Source organism: Gymnogyps californianus, chromosome 1 (genome assembly GCF_018139145.2).
Source record: "Gymnogyps californianus isolate 813 chromosome 1, ASM1813914v2, whole genome shotgun sequence".
Taxonomy (NCBI): domain Eukaryota; kingdom Metazoa; phylum Chordata; class Aves; order Accipitriformes; family Cathartidae; genus Gymnogyps; species Gymnogyps californianus.
Window position 1 is genome coordinate 126,807,426 of NC_059471.1, and position 21,776 is coordinate 126,829,201.

Sequence of the window (21,776 nt, forward strand, 5' to 3'; positions counted from 1 at the left end):
TACTCATTTTTCATCTATTTAGATTTTAATGGGCAAAAACGATGGTTTCACTTTTTAACTATGAAGAACCAACTGCCCTTTGAGTGGTAAACAAATAGAACATTATTAATAATTTCTTTCTCTTAGCTTGTAGTATATGCATCACCTTGGTTCCTAGAAAAGTACGCAGAGAAAAGTAATGCAAAATCACCACTAGTATTACAGGCATTTTGCCTTGAATATTCCTACCAAAGCTACAACCCCTCTTGCCACAATTACTTGTTAATGTGTGAGAATTCAAAAGTGACATTTGGTAGAGAAGCATGAGTAAATTAAACTAGCTCATTGTCACTGTCTGTTTTAACAGAAATATACAGAGCAAATAAACGGCATTGAAAGCGGTTTCATATACATGCCTTTTAGCCCAACAATGTCCCTCTGCTCCGGCCTAAAGGGTGCTTTACATCTCATACACACGCAGTAGAACACCACTCACTGCAATTTGCAGGAAAATGTGGTGTCCTCCCTGCTCTGCCTTTTCCTTCTTAGTTATCCACTCCTGACATCTCAAACATCCTCTATTCTGGTGGTTCAAAGAGAAACCACCTTGGACACAGGTGGTTATTTTAATTCTCTGAAGTAGCTGAATGATAAAAGGGAAGCACAAAGGTCAGGAACCGGAAATCCTGATGGGGCCAAGCTGTCTGAAGAAGTCTGATATTAACAGATGTAAACCAGCCAGTATCAGAAGGGTACTAATTTCCATGTGAGATTAGAGCACTGGGGGGATGCTCACATAGCAGAAACAAGGAGGAAACCACTAACAGTATCATGGAGGTTGTGAATTACATCTGTCTTGTTCATAAACTCTGCTGGGAAACCTGAGTTTCCTCCTCTGATGAGACCGATCATAGGACTGGAAAACATCTTAGAAACTGGGAGACTTTTCTTCAAGGGCACTGCAACTATTATTACACAAAATAATGTACAGAAGAGATTTATTCCCTCCTCCTTCCAGACAGAGTCATTCTCCAGAGGCCTCCAGGGCAGTTCCAGGTGCTTCCCTTCCCAACACGTCAGATCACACGAGGATTCAAAATGTATTTACATAAAAAGTCAGAATCCTTGATCTGAAAGGAAGAGAACTTGGTAAAAGCTTTGTACTGGTGGGGAAACAGAAGGGTGGAAAATGAATGATAAATAGATGACATCTCTTTTCAAGACCTACTGTAGGCCATGGCAAGTGATTGCATAGCTACCCATTTATCTGCATTTCCCTTTGAGTGGTTGCCTATCAGTATGCTAGAAATCTTCCCATCAATAAGTATCGATCACTACTTGGTTTGACCCTAGGCCTCCCTTTTCATGCAAACATGTCTTTAAGATGTGCTTCTGGAAAAGGGATGACCTCTAGTTTTTGTTCTGCTTTGTCAAATTAGGTATTTGATAATAAGAAGAAATATGCAGCAGTCTAACTCAATAAACCAAAAATCCTGCCTTGCACATGCACAAGGTGGAATATTCTACACATACCAGAGATGCTATGGACAGATCTCTTGACTTGAGCAGGTGCAAAGAAATCTGCTTTGTTCCTATGCACCTTGGCAGACAAAATGATTTTGTGAGTGGAACTCTGAAAAATGCATCCTCAGGACAACTCCTTTCCAGAAAGGTGTGATATGCACCACGAGACTGGATGACTTCTTGGGAAAGTGAATTCTGCCACTTATCCACAAATCACGTACAGAAAGGAGGAAGGGCAAGGTTCATCTGTAAGTTTCAGCAGCCTTTCTCAGGTCCTGGCTGTGGGAAGCAAGAGTTGTGTAGCCACAATGTATTTGGTCATTAGCTAACTTGATGAAAACAGCCAGCTGGGGTTAATCAAGGCTAAAGAAAAGAGGTTTGTATGCATTTATGAGAGTGATGTGAATAGCTCTCCTATAGGAACCAATCTAGGATGCACCTTGAGGTGTAGGAACTGGTCTGAAAGTCAATTGAGTCACTTAAAAGGCATGGAGTACGTTTTGGTTGCTATTGGTATAACAGAGTTTTCCCTCAAAAAAATCCTCTCCTCATTTCTTTACTTCTTCAAATGAAATTGGAACATCTACCGCTTCTTCAACTGAGAAACAACTGAAATTCTCTCCTTAAGGATAAAACAAGAGGGGTGGGTGGAAGAGACACATAACAAATGGTAAAAAAAGCTAATACAGATTTTGAGGATGTTTCTTCTAGGCCACCTTCCTTGACATTCAACACTGAAAACCATACCTATCCAAAGTACAGGCAACCAAATAATTTGCAATAGAGTCAGAGATGCTACTACACAAACCACAGCAGTATAAAAGAGCAGCTTTAACAAATTCCAGAGATTAGTCTGTAGCAAAACCCACTGTCCCATGCAGCTCCTTTCCCTCGCTGCAGGAAACTGCGTCCAGATCCAAGTTTTGTGGTTGTCCCTTACTGTATGCTGTTCTAAGCTGAAAGTCCAAAGGCAATGCTCCCCGTAAAAGGTGGACTTGCCAATGCAGGTTTGATTCTAAAGTAAATGCCACATTCTGACAAAGACTGCTAGAGCCTTGGACAAGCCAGAAAGTGTGTCAGCTCTTCACAAGACCCAGCTACACACGCGCACACTCACCTACTCGTCACTACACAGAATGCCTGGCCCAGGAAAAAGACTGCTGTCTCAGGCTCTTCTCAGGCCTGCCACTCTTTTAAACTCGAGACAGTGGGAACCTTTCTGTGAAATTCAAGTGGTCTTTGTTAAGTGCCCCCCCCCTCCCTTTTTTTGTCCAGTAAACATGATGTAGAGATCCCAATGGACTTATTCTGAGAAACTCCTGTAAAATGGTTTTGTCCCCTTTCTGTGAAGCAAGTTCTCATTGGAGGGGTATTCACAAACCATATAGGAAAGAATGGGTGTGAAAATGCAAAGGCCATTCTTACCCAGATGGGCAATGAATAGGCGTTTGCCAGTTCAAAAAAAAAAACAAAAAAAAAGAAAAAAGCAGAAAAAAAGAAAAGAAAAAAAGCCCAGACAACTGCACAGATTATGCACATTTGCAATCCTCCTGGGATGCAATTTGAAGCTGGCATGGCATAAAGGTGAAACATATTACTGTGCAACTTTGAAAAAAGCTCCGTTTGCCCATATGCAAATGTACCGATTAAACTGTCAGGCTATTCAAAGAAACATGCATGGAATTCATCCTCAACTAGTAAGAAGGAGCACAACGTGGATGGGAAAGGAAAAAACTTTTGTTGTGTAATACATGACTGAGTGCTTAGATTAGTGTTTCCCTGAATCTCATCCACCCCTCCTGCTGACTTTTATGCTATGGGCATTCAAAAGAAAGTAGATTTTACCATGACAATAACAATGACAACCTCTCCAAGTACAGTACCAAAGGGGAAGGCAATGGCAGAAGGAAACAGCAGGCAGTGGACTCTTGGAAGATGCTATAGAAAATGTGGAAGTGCAGTAGTTGAGGTACATCAAGCATGGCTTGAAGGCAGTTTTGTATTTGCCAAAGCTACCAGACATAGACCTAGACATAAAGCTAGAAAGGTATGGTTCGCAAAGGTGATTTTTTTGTTTGCCAAAAACATAAAAAATGATCCCAGCAAACACATGATGTAGTAGAGCTACAAAGATGTATGGAATACTGAAGGCTGCAAGCCACACACAAATGGCTACGTTGTACATTTAAAATTTATTTAGTAAGGGTTTTTTTGTCCAGCCACTAGATGTCCCTTTCTGCAAAGCCAATGCTTACAGCTTTAATGCTCATAACTGAAAGGTATCACAGAATTTGATTTTCTCTAGTGTCCTTTAAAATCACAGTATCTCAAAGCTCATTGCACAGTAATGACTACCATTTCTAGCAACACAGTGATGATGAAACCATCACAGCTACTGTAACTCAGCAGTAGCTCAGTGCATAGCCTTCACCTGAAGAAAAACTGCTATAGGCTTATAAGTACCTATAAGTACTATAAAACCTATAAAAGTACCAAAACTGCCTAGGATGCTGGAATCCAAGCTCTTTTTGGAAACTTACCGTGTGGTCTTTCACAGGAATAACTAGCAGGGTGAACTGCAAAGGCTCTGTCTTGCTTTCATACTTATAGGCATACCTATTGTTGCCTAGTTTGTCTTCCTGACGAGCTTCTCAGGCCTCGCATGGAGAAGAATACACACTTTGACAGACAGTAGAAAAGTTGGAGGCATTATATCTCGTATAGAATATGGTATCTTTATATTCTTATCATCAAAATGACAAGTGTTTCCCTAGCTAGGAGAACACTCTGGGCTAAGACAAAGATGTGGAAGTTAGGATTGGTAGGCTTTCTTCCTGCTTCTGGAGCTGTTTCTCTATGCATCTGTAACCCAGCCACTAGTTCCTGGGAGCGCCACAAACCTAAGTAACCTGCTGCTGCTGGAGACAAGCATTATCATCTGCTCCTTACTCTCTTCCTCTACCATGTGTAGTTTTGGAAATCTCTAATCCTTGGTCTCCACACCAAGTGTTGGATGACCACGGCCTCCTGGCTGTATCAAAAGGATGCATTAGGTTCTTCAGACAGTCATTTAGTCTACTCCTTTTCCTCATGCTGGGAACAATTTTTCTGCACTATCTCTTCAGAAATTTGTCTAACATGTTTGCAAAAAAACAACAATGGGAGAATTCCATTCCCTCCCCAGACAGACTGTCTACTATCTTTATAGCAAGAAAGTTTTCCTAGTATTTAACTTTGAAACCAATTACTCATCCTTTCCTCCAGCAAACACAGAGAACTATTGACTATTTTCCTCTTTATCGCACTCTCTCATATATTGGAAGGTGCCTCACTTTTCTTCTTTAGACCTATCTTTCCTAGAAAATACAAACTCAGGTCTCCCAATCACCGTCACTGGTTATATGTACTCTCCTCATTCTTATCTTCCTCCGTCTTCTATCCAGCTTGTCCTTCTTTCACTTAAAATGCAGTGCCCTGAAGTGGATTAAGTACTCTAGCTGAGTGAGGTGAATGAAACAGTTGCCTGAGACACTTCATATATGATAGTCTTTAAAGACCTTACAGAATAAATAAAATCAAGCAACCAAAGCCCTGTTATCAAAACAACTCTACAAATTTTCCTAAAGAAAGGCATGTCTCAGTAAAGAATCCTTAATTTGGAATGAAAATCTCAACTCTTGCATAAACGTGACAGTTCAGTGGAAATACAGCATTTCCATCACAACATATGAAAGCTACTATAGCCCCACAATTTCCAGAAGAAATTTTCTCATTTCCATACACTAGTGTTTCCTGTTCCAAACTTAGCACCATAACCTTGGGTGCTTTCTTCAGCTCCAATGACCTGATTTATCCCCAGTAATGAAGTTTTATTTTCTGTTGTTCTCAAGTTAGTTACTCTAAAATAAAACTGGATTAACAGAGCAAAAATTCATATCTAGTGTTTCCACACACAAAATTAGTCCTGCATCAGGTTCCAACTCTCTGGGACCAAATTTAGTGGAGCAACATTTTTTCCACTCAAGGAAGTGACTTGAATTCAAATCCTGAAAACCTAGTAGTGGCTGACTTCTCAGTATATCTCAATGATGCTAGAGAAGCTGGTTTAGCCAATCCTGCTCAGACTGATTCTCCTGAATATTTGGCCTCATTCTGAGCAGGGGCCTGCAAGAGGAAAAGCTTGTATGGAGTTTCAGGAACACAGAAGAACATTTGTATCCTCAGCAGGAGATCTGACCAGGAGCAGCCCTTGCTTTCTGTTGCTTTAAAGGTTTGCTGGAGTTTTCACCCAATCATCTGCTTGAACATCTTGAAAATCAGTATCTCCTTCTATAATATCTATCCAAAACAAACACCAGATGACACTACACGAATTGCCCTAACCCTACCAGATTGTTGTTAGAATCAAAATATGTAGCAGTCTACATTTAACAGGAAGTACTGTATTTTTACCAGCACAACATCTATTAATGTGTCAGTAATATACTCTACGGAAGAAGGAATCACTGTATTCTGAAAGCTGTCAAACTTCTCTAAATTTCATAGTCTAATAACTACGTTTATTTGAAAGACAGAAAAGCATGCACACACAAACACAACCTTATTCTCCAAGGAGCAAACATATCGAGTAGACGGCTAATAAGAAAGAGTTTGCTGAAACTTTGTTCAGGAGACAGGCTTTTTCTGCAGACTGGAGAATGTTCAGCACATTTCCTATGGACAATTTATTCAGTTAATTGCCCTGTCCTTTTTAGCATCTACCTAATGATGAGATACCCATTTTACATAAAACTGAAGACTAAAACATAGGTGTTCTGTACATAAAATTGCTTCTATATCCAGTGGGCATAAATCCCCAATGTCAAGTGTAAAAGCCTCTATTTCAGCCTACATGCTTGGGGAGCAGGCAGTGAATCACCTTCCTATGCTTTGCCTGAAAGACTGTGGGAGGAGTCCGTCAGCACTAATCCTGTTTGCTCTACAATCTGCAGGCGGCAGTGTCTGTGCCTCAGTTTACTTCACATGTAGAACAAGGACAGCATCACGCACCCAATTCTGCAGAAGGACTGCCCACCTTAATTAATCTTAACAAATTGTTTTGCATTCCTTGGATAAAGAACACTACGGAAAGATCAAGAATTAACTCAATAGGTCTCTTCAAATTTTGCAGACTTACAAAAATGAAGCTTTCCTCCCACACTACTCTAGTGCCTTGATTCCTTTATACCTCTTTATGGTGAGCATCCTACTTACAACTGTAAAACACCAGGTAAAAACTAGCTCCAATTCACAGCAGTCTAGTGACCAAGGGCTTCAAAATGTTACAGCACATTCAGCTATTTTTAAGTTAAAGAAATACTCCATTTTTAGCCAAGGTATTTACTTTTCCCACTTTCACTCCAGTTTGTATTCTTGCTATTCTAGGAACTCCAAAGATACTTTAGAGTAAAGAGGGTGTACTCAAACGCCATTTTTATTCCCAGGCACATATTTGGGGTCCAGTGCAATATACCTCCACTGTAAACACTGGCACACATAGACACACACTTTGTTTCTCTCAGTTCCTCTCTCAGCCCTTGTCTGCAGACCCTCTGCTGCTACAGCCATACCATCATATCCCCCTAGCATAGACATGGACTACATTGATGGGGGATGCTTCTCCTGTAGGTATCTACAACACCTCCAAGCAACATATGCTATGTTAACAGAAGAACCACCGAAGCTGTCATCACAGCTGCATTAACGGGGATTTCAACAGGCTGGCCATATCATTACAAGGGTGTTAATTCCTGTGCCCCGGCCAGCTGTAACCTACTTATGTTAGCAAAAGGTAGGATCACCAAATAGCATTTTAATGCTCTTTTTTAAAATGTAAAGGGAGAAAACTGTTTGTACATCTGCCCTCTTGTAATTGGAAACAGAGAAAACAACGTGGCCACATGATGGCACCATTTCCTAGGAAGAGAAACGAGGCTGTGCTCATCCCTTTTTCAGTAGGGAACATTTTCATGTTCTACATGAAAACTGTTTCAACCCCGCTCGCTTGTTCCCAGAGAGCTTATGCACGATCCTGCCAAGCCCCAGCATGGCCCAACTGTTTTAACTGGCTATAAGTTTAAGGCAGTTTGGCTCTTTAAAAATCTAGGTGCATCTTTTGCTAGTTTTCCTTCCCAGTGCCAGGTACTGTTACTTAGAGGGCATGCTGCACTAGCAGACCTGCAGCAAAAGAGCCACTGAACAGGGAAGAGGTGAGATGGGCTAGCAATGCTGGTGAAGTTATGGTGTGAATGCTCCCCACTCAAAGAAAGAATAGGGGGACACTTCTTGGAAAAAAAAAAACACAACCTTTTTGAAAATGTAGGCAAACAAGGTGATTCCTTTTGCTATTCTATGGTCCTGATTAAAAGCTTACTGTAGTCATTAAGAATACCTTCACCTGCTTTAAGGGCTTTTGTTTAAATCCTAATAATGTAGGATAGGAAGGGCTCTTACGCTCTTATTAGGAAGGGCATCCTATGCTTATTCACAGACTGAATACCTGTAAGGAAAGTGAACAGGGATTGCTTTTGGTCATCTCACTGTGGTGGACTGTATAAACTTATATCCTCTCTCAGAAGCATTGTTTAGGGAGGAGAAGGGGCTGTGGTTGGAGTGCGGGACTTGAATCTAGAGGAGGAATGAATTAGAAGGATAATAGGTGCAAATATATTAAAACACGTCTCCAAAAGAGACAATTGCTATTCCATGAACTCTTTCACATTTGCCCTGTATTGTTACGTTTTCCCCCCATGCAGAAAGACAAGGAGGAAAAGCTTATCAGTTTGACTGTGGTTAAATACAGTAAGCCTGAAAGCCTGTGGGCTTTGGTTAAAAGGAAAATATAGATTAAAACCTCTTAAGATAATTACCTGTTTAGAAGGTTTCTATTCAAGCTAGAAGCCTCTACAGGGAGTGTTTGTAGCAGTCTGTTAGGAAAAGGGTGCAGTCAGAAATGGTTGACTTTTGTGGGAGAGCTGCCGCCTCTGGAAGAGCACTGCTTATACCCTCCATGTTTCCAGAGAAAGGCCTTTCAATGTAGGAGATTTTGTTCTGGTCACAGAACTACTGGTTGATGGGAGAAACAAGGAATGGACGAAAAACTGGAAATGCCAATCCTCAGGGTTGGGAAAAGGATTCTTTTCTCTCTTCCAGTGGCTGTGTCTCACCTGTCACATGAAAATGCTAGATTTTATTTGGTTATTTTTTCCATTTATCTTTTTTATCTATTAGTGAAAGGGTAATTGTTAACTAGTACAACTGGGTGCTTTGGTGAATATTTCAACTTAGAAATATTGTGAGACAGATATTCATACTGTTTTGGACTGTGGCCTCTTTATTTTGAGTTTCTGGGATGAGTATTCAGGCCTGCTTATAATTCAGATTTAAATATCAGTGGGAAACAGCACATGCTCACATCAATGACGCTGAAGGCCACAGGGAAAATTTCTGTCCTCAGTGAGACCTCTGCAATCCCTGGGAGCAGACCTATTTCCAAAATCACCTACTTAGGTTTGATAGGAAGAGAAATGTATGGCAGAATGCTTTAAACTAATACATGAAGGCAATAAACAAGAACACAGCATTCATGGGTGGCTAGATATCATCAGATGGATCTGTAGCATTAAATGTACATTGTCAGTTCCAATGCTTCCCCAGCCCCTCCCCCAGGGAAAAGGCCCTGGAATTACATGTATACACAAGCATACAGACACCAACAGGTGATACTAATACAGCGCATGAGAGTTAATTCTCAGGTCTGCCTTCAGGCACATCCTACCCTCTACTCAGCCAAAAACATTAGAGATAGCATCTGGGAGTTTTACTTTTGAATACAGGGCATATGCCCTGCTTTGAAACGCTGCATAGGATCAAAGCACAAGGTATTTTTGTTAAAGTTGACATGGTTGCCCACACAGGCATGAAGCTGTGGGGAGAAGTCCCTTGCTCTGTTTTTATTTCCTCTACCATACCCCTTTTCACACAAAAATTGCTACTTTGTGGTTTTTTCTCTATCTGTGTAACATCAATAAATTACACGTTATCACTCCTATCATCTAGTTATAAAGAGCCTTTCAAGATTTTTAATAGATGCACAATATTGCTACACTTACATTTTCACTGGTTAAGAACTCAAAAATAGCTGTTGTGAGATTACTCTTAATTTATACTACTTCTCTCTTGTGGGCTTTCAAGAAGAAGCATTTCACCACATGTCACAGATTGATACAGAGTATATATTGCACATCCCAGCCGGGGAGAGATCCTTTCAGTGTTTAATACAACAAAGCTGGGATGAGTAGGGGTTCTAGGATTTGTTTATCCTTTTTTCATAGGCGCAGTTAATTCCTCAAGGAGCCATTTGTGCTGACAGAGTAACTAGAGATCTTGAACTCTCTTTGTATTCCAGTTCCTGACTGGTAGATACATAAGACTAGATCTCATGTTATTTTAGTGCTGTAAATGACTCTATGGACAATGAAAACAGTCACAGAAAACATAAATGAAAAGATGGCGCAATGGCATCCCCTCTAGAAACAATAATAATTGGCATCCTCAGGAACCCAAACACACAGCACCAGCCAGAACACGTCGCTGTGGTCCACCGTGCACCAGGCTGCGAGGCAAATACCCTGATGCAAATGGAGGAGTTTAGTGGCACTCTGATGGCTTACAACTGACTTTCACCTATGGAGTAGATCAAACACCACATTTCTTGTGGAAATACAATGATTTTCCCCTACAACGTCACCTAGCACACTTTATAAACATTAGTAGGCAGTACTAAACAGTACCTTGGTTTTGTTTTTCAGGTTCTCTCCCAGTACCAGTACTTAAAGGACTTAACTCAGTATGTTAAGGCTTCACTTCAAAAATGTTTTGAATAGAAGAGCTCTCTTTGTTCAGCTGAGAACAATACAAGAATTGTTTTGGTTTTCTCTCATTTGAATACTGCTCTGGCCCTACCTTGTTCTAAAGTTATTGAGTGGGATCACAGCACAAAGTGGTGGCTACATGGCTACTCTACTCTAGGTAAACAAGAGAAAAGAGGAGAAAGTGACTATGGAAGCTTAAATGAAAAGAGCAAAAAGCTCCAATGCTAGACAGATCACAGCGGTGAAAAGGAACAGAAGGTGACCAAGTCTATTTTTACATCTGCAGCTTTGGAGTTGCGTAGTTGCAACAAACCAGGCAACTAATGCACCAGTCAATGTTTCTCAAAGCATGGAAGGTGTCTCCCTATAGCACGCAAAGGACTAAGCAAGAGAGATGTAAGCATTGAGTTATGCAGGGTTTTAACAACACACAGTAGGACAAAAGGAGATGTAGATGTAGCTGCTTTAGTTTCCTTCAAGTAAGAGTCACCTGTCAAACACTGGAAAATCTTTTATGTTCGACTCTGCTACATGAAGTGTCCCTCTGCAGACCATATTAGGGAAATGGTACATTTGGTTTAGTCTTCTCATCCGATTAGGGATAGAGATGACAGCAGTAGCATGCGTGGTTAAGACATGAAGTAAAAATGATTGGCATGATTATGTTTGATATCCTTCAAGCAGATCATATAAAGTGGCAGGTTTGGTATGTGCAACTTCAGGAGGAACAACTATTAAAAGGAAAAAAAGAAGAGGAAGTTAGTCAGAAAGAGTCTGAAAGGAAAAGATAAGGAATTAAATTCCATAAGATCAGCTGGGAGGTAGCCTTAATAATACTTTATTAGAGTCCATATGCATATCCAAGGACAACAACAAAAAATAAGGAAGCAGAAAACGCTACAATGGTTAAATAACAAGGTATAAGAATTTATTAAAGCTGAAAATGTATCCTTCCAAACATGGAAATCATGCCCAAGTGACACTAATAGAACTGAGCATAAACTGTAACAGGCTAGATGTAAAACAAAGATTAGGTCGGGTGAAGAGGAAATTTAAACAAAAAACCACTAAAGGCATAAATACAAATACTGTACTAAAGCATTATTTAAGCACATCAGACAGAGAAAGCTTACAGGGCAATGATAGGTACCTAAGAAGTGCTGTAGATTATGTGGATTAATAGATTAAGTAGGCAAGTAGTAGACTCAGTGGGTTAGGTAGACTACTGATCTAAGAAAGCAGTAAAGGTAATCAAAGAGGTTACAGAAATTCTACAGTGGAATTGACATTATTGCTTTAATTTTCAGAATGGAGGATGATGGAAGAAGGTAAGCTAGCTCAAGAGGGAGAAGACGAAAGCACTGTTCTGGAGACTGTTACCAACCCCGCCCCCCCCCCCCCCCCCCCAAACAAACAAACAAACAAATAAATCTCAAACAACAAAAGAGTACTAGAACATATTAATACATTGAACAATGATAGACAGTCATACAGTATTCATCAGTCACTCATTTCATGAGTGAAGCAGTTGAAACGCTCATCCAATATATAAAGGAAGAATTTACTAGAAGACTCACAGCTTAAAGAATGGTAATAAAAATCTATGGGGGGCAAACTCTGAAGACAGGAACAGATAAACTCAGAAACAGACTGCAGATATCTTACTGGAGAGTTACAGTATGTCTCAGTGGCTGCAGCATGACTTACAAACAGAAATATCACAGTATTATCAACTCAGTCACCTCAAAATGTTAAGAATGGAAGCTATGGAACCGTAAAGAGCAATAAGACTTTTTATCCTTCTCCCTAGTACTTAGAAAGAATAGATACACTGGGGACATATCTTCAAGTTCTCCCCTGAAATCATGAAAGCTAGAAACTTGCATGGCTGTTTTAAACCAAAGCTGAAATTATGCATGTTATCACTGAGAGTTCTCTAAATGGAAAGCAGTAAGAAAAGCACTGAATATCACAAGAATTGACAACCTAGCATCAAGCTAGTATTACAGGGTCATCAAATAAGGAAATCAACATTTAGGATAATTAGACAAATTTTCAAAGGCACCTATGTGTTATAAATGTAAGTGATTTATGCATCAGTGAAACTTAGGCTCCAAAGTCACGCAGTTGCTTCTGAAAAGATACTCACTGACTTCATAACTGAAGTACCATATGCTATTAGTGATTTCTCATGAGAAGAAAAGCCCGAGAGACCAACCTGACAAAACTCACTTAGTGTACTGATGAGGAATATAGAGGCCAGTTCCTATCAGTAGTACAACATATTACACTGCCAATTCTTCAGTGTATTGTGATGGCTTTTTCAACAGAGGCAGGGTGAGCTCAGCTTATAGTTTTACATACCTGTACTCGTACTTACCTCTGTCTCTACACAATTCAAGCAACATATATCTGCTTCTATGAAAACACAAGTCATTCCTGGCTGATATTTCATTGATAATCTTACAAACAGAAATATAAACCTACAAGACATATAAACCACTTATGACTGTTAAGAAGAGAAGCATTTACTAAACAAAATTTCAAATGTTCTGAGAGACAAAAGTATAATTAAGTGTCGTGACATCAGTATTTGAGAACTATCGATGTCTTTGCTTTCAGTTTAGCTTGCTACAGGAAAGTCCTGTATCATTATTATTATTATATCATCTAAAATAGATATCTAAACATACATAATTTCTTAGGTCACCAAAACCAACCTAAAAATATTGAGCGTTAGCTAACACATACCATACATAGATCAGCAAAAATACAGATGAAATTGCTATTGACATACTGCCTGCCTCTGAAAATAAAGAAGGTGGTAGAATCAGGGCCCCCCTCCTTCCCTCTGAGAGTGGAGATCATGTGAACGCTCCGGAGCAGTTCCTAGGGAATCATAGCCACAAATTTCCAGAGGCAGAGGGAAGACCATAATGGCATGTAACTGTTCTCTTCCTGCCACAGAACCTCAAAGAGAAACACAGGAAACATAAAACACAAAGATGAGGCCAAACCACCTTCAGATCCATCTAGCCTCTATATTAGCCCCAGGTAAATCAAAGTTGTTGATTCATGGGAAGGGAATAGTGGGTTCCTCTAGCTGCTCAAGAAAAGGAAAACCCAGAGTTTCCACATCCACTCTCCATGCTCTGTGGAGTTCAGGAACCTTGCGAGGTTCCCTCTCTGCCTTTCCCCACTATGCTGGAAGGCTATCAAGCTACAAAAATCAGAACTTAGAAGGAGAAAAAGAAAACAGACTGCCTCAAAGTTCCCACCCTGTCAAAGCTAAAAAATGCTGGAATTGGACCAAGTCAGCCATGTCACTTGAACATGTATGGACAAAGGGTTCAGATGTGGTCCATCACCGACAGTGTTTATAACGTGCATTTTATTTAATGCATAAAAACTCCCTGGCCCCTTGCTAAAACATAACTTTAGAAAGTCCTCCCCCATCTCAACATCTTGCCAGTGATTGTTTCATGGATTTTTCAGAAATTATCTATGCCTCACTTTCCTTCTCAACTTTCATTCCCTACCAGAATCTCAGGTCTCTGCAAGAATTCTGTGTTCTCTAAAATCATAAAAATTGCTTCAGCAGTTTTTCCAATGATTGTCCAACCCGCCTCTCAGTCCCATGGAAACTCTTTGCAAAGATGTTGCTTTTCCCTTGTCTGGAACAAATTCCTTCACAGATGGACCATCCAATGTCTAAGAATAACTCTTTTAACTATCAATAGAGACAAAGAGATTCAGTTGCACTGTTCCCGTGGGATTCCTTTGAGTTTGGACACATCTGTTAAGATGCATACATCAGAGCGCGAATGAAGTTTTTGTCTGATTGTATCTCTGAGATCTTGTGAAAGTTTCTGCCAAAATGATCTTATCTCTTGGCACTTGCAAAACATACATAGCTATAGATGCTTTCTGAAGGGCTCCTGAAGTAAGTGGCCTATACAGACCAAATCAGTTTAAATACAGCCAAGTCCCGATGACTTCCTTCCCTCTCAGCAAAATCTTTAGAAGCGTTACCTGAGGCAGTTCAGCCTTCAAACTAGGACCCTACCAACTTTATGCATTCTTTATCCATAAGCAAGAAAGTATGTGGAAAATTGCAAATAGCACCAATCTCATATGCTTTCCTTTGCTGCTTTGTAACCTTTCCAGAACCTGTGCCTCCATGCTTGTCCTTGCAGCTTTTTGCACAAACACCTTTCTTCTGGGTAAGCAGCTACATCTGTTTGTGACAGCTGAGTAGCTAGAGGTATAACTCATTTGGAGCTCTACCAGCTCACTCTATGACTTAATTCCAAATTAATTCAAAGTGGTGCTTTTTAGCTGCCAAGCCCTACATGAAAACAGTTACCTCAGGAAGCACCTCCTCCTCTAACTTGTTTCTCCAGTTGCATTGTGTGAGCTAGCATTTCCCAAGACTGAAAGAACTTGACACAATGCATCCTAGGTTCTGGATTTTGCTTCAAGGATTCATCTGCACTGGAAATAGACCATAATGGTCAAATCCAGAAATCTAGGACCCAGTCCTACAAGGGTCAGAAGTAATGCAATTTCGCTGGGAATAAGTGGCACCAGAAACAGCATGTGGAATGTACTACACTACAGAATTAAGCCCTAAATTAAGTTGTGCGTCACATATGACTTTACCCAGATTTTTTTGCTAAGTACTCGTTTCAGTAAGACTGGCATTCAGACTATTGTTTAGGCTTTCTTCACCTCTGCCTTTTACAGCTGAGGAGCAGATGGCTATCATAGAGTTTTTATTTCGTATGCTTGGAAACAGTATTTTGATCTGAATCACTCCAAAAGCACCCTGATTTTTTAAAGTAGATTGGCTTCTGAATATTTCTCATAATAAATATGAGATGCTGTTTTCTGCCAAGCACTAGTGACTGTGCATGCAAAATGGTCAGTGAAGATTTCAAACTGATTTGAATAGGTGGCCCATAAAATCCAAGTCTGTTTTCCAGATAGATGAGTGAGGGCTTATGGAACCATCTGTACATTAGTGCATTTTTCCAAGAATTGATATACCCCACCATGCTGACTCTTTCTGGGTGTTTCTGACATTTTCAACGAAAATTCCTCTCAAACTTCCTGTCTAATCCTAGTTTTTAAGTATTATAAAATTATTTACCATCCGCTAGAAAACTCCCCACCAGAATGAAGAATGTCCTCTGAAAATGAAATATAATCTGCCCAGTTGTGGGGCTAGAGGCAGTATGGTGGTCTGGGCAAGGGAGAAGAAGCAATGTTGTAGTGTCTAGAAGGTAGAGAGAAGGACAGGAAGTGCTGCCAGCCCAAAGAGGTAAAGCATCACCACAGGTCCAAAAGTTGAGAGGAAAAAAGATGTGGCAATGTAGCTCTGAGAGGAGGGGAAGAGAAGGACAAAGGGAGGGATTCTAGGGTGAAGGGAAAGAATCAGTCCAAAGGACAGGGGAGGCAAGAGGTAAGGAGAAGGAGTTTGTAATGACAGGGAAGCTCATTTTTAAATGTTGGGAGCCAAAAATATTAATCTCTTGAGTCAAAGAATGTATTCCAGCACTAGGGATTGAGGCGATATTGAAAAAAATACCACGTAACACGGGAGATAGCTATAGTAAATATGCAGTAAATACTCATCATGCCTCATTTTTAGTTCATGTGAGAAACTGGCATTGCTATTTCGCAAGGGCATGCCAAACACTAATTATATGCATACCACCCCAAACAAATACAGCCTGATAAAGGTTATAACCCATCATAAATAATGGGAGTTTTTCCATTGGTTTCAAAGCACGTGGAATCAACTAACAGAGATCAACAACACAAGACGTCTTACCATTTCTTCAATTTTTGCAAGACTCTAACTGTATTTTGGGAACTAAATTTCAACATTTCCTGAGATAGGACAATATTAATGTTTAAGTTATTATTAAACTTCTTTTCTGAAAAAAACAACTTCAGTGTGAAAGGAGCATCTAACCTGGGTTTGCAGTTTATTCATATTGGTATTGTGAATTTAGTAGGAATGGAAGGTGACTTGGGGACATTAAAAACTTTGGGGTCTAAAAGACTGTTTGTCCACAAAACAGGTAGAGCATGAAGAGCAGCAGGCTCCACCTCCCCCTACTGCCCTCTGCCAATATTCCTCACCCCTGAACTTGGCCACCTCAGAAAGCAAAAGCAGGAGTTCATTCTCCAAGTTCCCTACAATTGCTGCTGGCCTCTGTCCTAAGGTTGCTTTCATGGGTTTCCATTTGTACTGTCAAAAAACATCAGTGTGAGGTTTCAAATCCCATTTACTGATGAACTCTTTCATCTTTGTGAACGGGATAAAGAGATTCTTTGTTTGAAAATAAGGATTATTTTTTCTTGTTGTTCTGCTCATTTTTTGCATCTTTTCACAAGCTTTTTGTTTTCAGAAAACATTGCGAGACAAAACTGTACCCCAGTTTTAACAAAGAGCCTGACATCTCCAATTTGAAGAGAATTCTTGTATATACTAAATTGCATGCTGCCTGCTGCTCAATTGTTTCACATCTCTTTCTTCTCCCCAAATCACTAGGTGAGATTTAGGAAAGTCTCCCCAATGTTTACCAGCTCTATTAAAATCAAGATCTCTAGAAGAAGCTCATAATGAATAAAGTCAGAAGCCAACAGGAATGAATTACAGCTAAAGTGATTTTGATAGTGATGATCCCTATAACCTGGCTGCTTCCAAGCTTGGCCCTGAGGCAGAATTTTTAAATTAAAAAAAGAAAAGGATATATATACTTTTTAATCTTATTTTTTATTGTCATGCTTGATTTTTTTTTATAGGCCTTTGCGAAGTCTGGTTGGCTTCTGAGTTCTTGAAACCTGGTGTCATCATCTTTCTTTCTCCTTTTTTCCCCCCTTGTAAATTTTACAACATCCTAAAATCACGGCAAAAGAGGTAAACTATGTTTTCTAAAACTAGTGAATGATGAGGTTCACATCACGCTGCACATTCTTGCCTAAGAGACTTCCAGGCAGGGACCACTGTGAAATGACCAAGTTTTGAAGAGCTGACAGGGTAAGTTCTGACTTTCCAAAATCCAGTTTTAATCATTCTCTCCCTTATTTTTGTATTTTTTGGCACAACGGAAAAGAACATTTTTAAAAGGTCAATTAACCCATGCTGAGTAATCTGAAAGTGAATGCACTCAAAACAAAGGCCTTAAACTGGTACAACCACACAGGTCTACAAAGATTTTCCAGACTCTCACAGAGTGATCCTCTCCACAGAACACTCCTCGCTTTCTTCGTCGAAATTCTTTACAATCCTGAGTGTCGGAGCCAGACACTTGTTTTCTCCCATTGCAATACAGCACAGGCTGAAAATCCCCAGTCAGTAGATATGCTTGGGTAATGAGAAGCATGTGACTACCTGGAGAGGAATAACTACAGCTCTAGTTGGAAAGAGACACGCTTGAGACGTCTTCCCTTTTTAATTTGTAAGAAGCAGCAACCTGACCCAACGTCATGCTCTCAGCTTCCTCTGGCTGACTGCATTATCACGACCTTAACACAAAACGCTCTGTTTCAGTGGTAATTCCCAAAGAAGGGAAAAGGTAAGCCCTGAGGAAGTCCTGCTCGTGCCATTATGGAAAGAGCATCCAACTGGAAAACCTGGTCCGCAGTAAGGAGCGTGTTTTCAAGAACCCCGGCGCAACCCAGCAGCATGTTGGTGTACTCACAATCAGATGACCCTGTGTGTGCGTGCAGGTTTGTTGGTGAATGTGGTGAGTGGATGAGGGCCGGGCTCAGAGACGGAACAGCTTCAAGGTTCAGGCAGGGAAGGCCCGGCTTGGCGCTGCATGCACCCGTCTGAGTAATCTCATTCTCCTCAGACGCCTTCTGGTTTTCAGCTGTCTTGGGTTTCTTCCTGAAAATAAACAAAGAGACCTTTGAAGGAAATGACTGCTTATTTGGGAAAAGGCATTTTTAGAATCTGTTAAAGATAACTTTCTTCCCCCCCAACCCCCACCTCCCCCTCCTCTCTTTTCCCTTACAGGCAAGGAGGCAGAGAAGACTTTCCTCCATGCTTCTTGTTTGGAAACAAGCTGCTCCTTGTTTTGACTCTGATGCAATGGCCCTGAGACAGTGTTACAGCAAATAGGCCAAGCACGAAGCTCCTCATTCTGCCCCTGATGACATATAAAATGAAACTCGTCCCAGTGGTTTAGACAGTCGGAGCTCCCTTTGACAAATATTAACCAAGGCTGTAGCATTCTGAATAGAGAGAGTTATACAGAAATGTAACAGAATTGTCTGAAAAGCAAACAAATATGCAAGTTTCCAGTTCAAAACGAATCAGTGCAGAGACTCGTTTTGTAGGGAAAAGCACTGAAGTAATTTTGAGATGCAGAGGTCATCTAAGTAAAGCATGAAGACTTGAAGCCTGAAACAACAGGCTATGAGCACAGTGCATGTGAGCTCTCAACGCCTCCCTCCATCCAGGACCTCCGAGCATTTTGTAAACACAAGGAACTAAGCCTCAGAGGAACATTAAGCAGGGAGTCAATCACCATCTTCTTTTCACAGACGGAGAAACTGAGGCACAAAGAGAAGTGGTGGGCTTCGAATCACGCAGTAAGCACTCTCTATGGGGTGGCAAGCACCCACAGCTCACTGTTTCCCCTTCATTTTACAGGTGAAGGCACTCCCTCCTCTGCTCCCCGAGGTGGGTAGCCACCCAGCCAGCTTGGGCCGCAGCCTTTAGCTGGGGACGCCGCTGCCCTGACCCAGCACATGGCCATGGCGCCCCAGTAAACATCCGGCAGCTCCCTCTGCACGCCGGGGAGGGCCACAGCTGTGAGAGAGCAGCAGGAGCCAGTGAGGCCAAAGCCGTCCAAATAAAACACCGTTATCTCCTGCCGGCACCCGAGGCGCGAGCAGTGGCGGATCGCCCTGGGAGCAGGCCCTTCTCGAGGTGGCACCTCGCGCCGCCGGGTGACCATGGTTTTGGGGCAGTGTCTGGCCCGAGCAAGGGTAATCCCAGAGCATGAAGGTGCCGCTGGAGCCAAGGCGGCCCTGCCCTGCATCCGCCCAGGCCCCACACACATGGTCCTGGCTCCCCGTCTGCTGGCAAAGCCCCTCTCGACAGGGACAGACTCTCCTCCTGAAGGGCCAAGGCGGGACCCCCTTCTCCCACACGCCCTGCTCTCCCGCATCCTACCTAGGACAGTGTGCGGCTGACACGCCAAAATATGATTTTTGAGGACTGGACTGGCCTCTCAATTTTTAAACAACTCGATCTTACAGCAAGAAAAGCCCCATTACCCGCGGGGATGTGGGGGACAAGGAGGAGAAGAGTGGGCCGGCCACCTCGCAGGGGAGAGCAGAGCCCCTGGCCCCGGCCGGTTACATAAAGGCATTATGTAAGGGCGGCACGCCCGGCCGGGGGCAGGGCCAGGACCCGACGCCATTTCCCGGCGGCCGCCGTCGGGGGCAGCAGCCGCCTGGGCCCGGCCCGGCCCGGCCCGGCCCGGCCCGGCCGCCCACCCCAGGCAGCGGCTCTGCTCGCCCGCCGCGCCCCGGCGAAGTGCCTCCTCGGCCGGAACGTGAAAGCTCCGGGAGAGGAGGGAAGAAAAATTGTAATTATAATAAAAAAATAAGTTAAACGGGCCAAAAAGAAATAAAGCAAATCCTCCCCCCCCGCAAAGGCCCCCCAGGAGGTGCTGGGCCCGGTCGGCCGCTGGCACCTGTCTTGGGCTGCCTGGCGCTGAAGGGATGCCCTGCGCCGGCCAAAACCTAGAAAAAGGCACTCGGTCCCAGATGGATGGGGTTTCGGGGTGCTGCAGGGGAGCTGAGCTCTGCAGGTGAACCACCGCCAATGGAGAGTCACGCTGATCATCGCGCAGCTGCTGGCAGCTCTGATGTGTTTTGGATTACCAGGGCTAAAAATCCCCAGGCCACGGGACGGGCAGATGGTACTGCTGCTCTATCCTCCACATACATAATCAATATGCTCAAAATATACTGGGCTAAAGTCTAATCTGATCTAAATCAATAGGAGATGACTAAATGGACCTTACTTAAAGTTGTAGAGGTACAGCAAAGGGCTGAAGTGATTTACTCCATTTTAAATGGAAGGAAAATCAAACCATTTAAAAGTGTATTTTTTTCCTGAAGAGTAAACAGAGCATCTTCTCACTCCAAGCTCAGGCATCCTTCCGTCCATTCCCCGTTCTGTCACTGGGATCCATCTCTTGCTACACGGATGAGGATGCATGAGACACAGAGCTTGTACATGGGCACATATATTTTAAAGTATATGGACTGCGTATGTTTTGTTCGTAACAGTCTGCATCGATCCTTGGCATATGAACTCTGGCACACCTTCACATGCCTCATTTCCAGATCCTATGACTTTCCCATGTGCAGCCAGCACGCATCGGGGGCTGCGGGGAATCTCTGTGTAAAAGTGGTTTTTTACAGCATTGCTACCCAAGAAGCTTTCAGATAGCATGGCTTTTTGTCCAGGCAGCAAAGGATGTATGTAGGGTTAGACTCTGGATGCACAGGGTAATGAAGTCCCTTGCACCTGGAAGCTGAACTGCTGTATTTAAGGTCTGTTTTCAGCGCAGAGTTAACCCAAGTTACATGCTCGGAATACAGCCTCTGACTCCAGCTCTATCCGTACACAAAGCTGCCTCCCCTGGGCAGGATGCTGTTGTTATTTGCAGGGTAGGGGCTCAGTCTGAGTAAGCACGACTTGTCGGCTGCTAGCACAGCCACAGTTGTGTTATTAGACCAAGCACTGACTGATACTTCATCATGTCGCTGATCCCGTGTGTGTCTCCCAGGCCTTCACAACTCATTAGAGAGACAGGTTAAAAAATAGCAACAGGTAGTGACACCAGCAAGGCTGTGCAGAGCACCCCCTGCTTCTTCCTTTCCAAACCCGTTTATTTTCTACTTTGCTCTTAAGGCTGACACTATGTTATCAAGATGCTTTTGTGTCATCGCTTTTCCACATCAAGAGTCCTGCAGTTTGGTGACTTGTGCTCACTAGGATGGGAAGAGAAGCAATGGTGCTGACTGGCACTAGAGGTGATACCTCTCCACAGCAGTTCGTTTCTCTTACACTGTTTAGACATGCCCTGCATCTCAGTACCACCTGAAAGGAATGCAGGCTTCCACATGAGGAAGGCTGAGTAAGGGAAACAGTCAAGTCAGCTAAGGATCTAAAGAAAACTTTTCAGAAAAGAAAAATCCTGGGGACACTGTGATCAAAACTACCTATGAAGAAACCCAAACAAGATTCTTCTCCAGTCTGCAACGTCCAACTGTTGTTGCCAGCAAAGGACAATGGGCAAAGCCAGAAAAATCCTGCTATTG

The 21,776-nt window shown here is 42.2% G+C and overlaps 1 protein-coding gene across 1 annotated transcript in view; it reads right to left on the reverse strand.

The window, feature by feature from the left end:
* Window positions 1–21,776, reverse strand: part of ZBTB20 (zinc finger and BTB domain containing 20) — a 34,468-nt gene that overhangs the window by 8,702 nt on the left and 3,990 nt on the right. The window contains exon 2 of the mRNA XM_050895684.1: window positions 18,131–18,318. The gene's annotated coding sequence lies outside the window, so the exon portion shown is untranslated. The remainder of the gene's footprint in view (window positions 1–18,130; window positions 18,319–21,776) is intronic.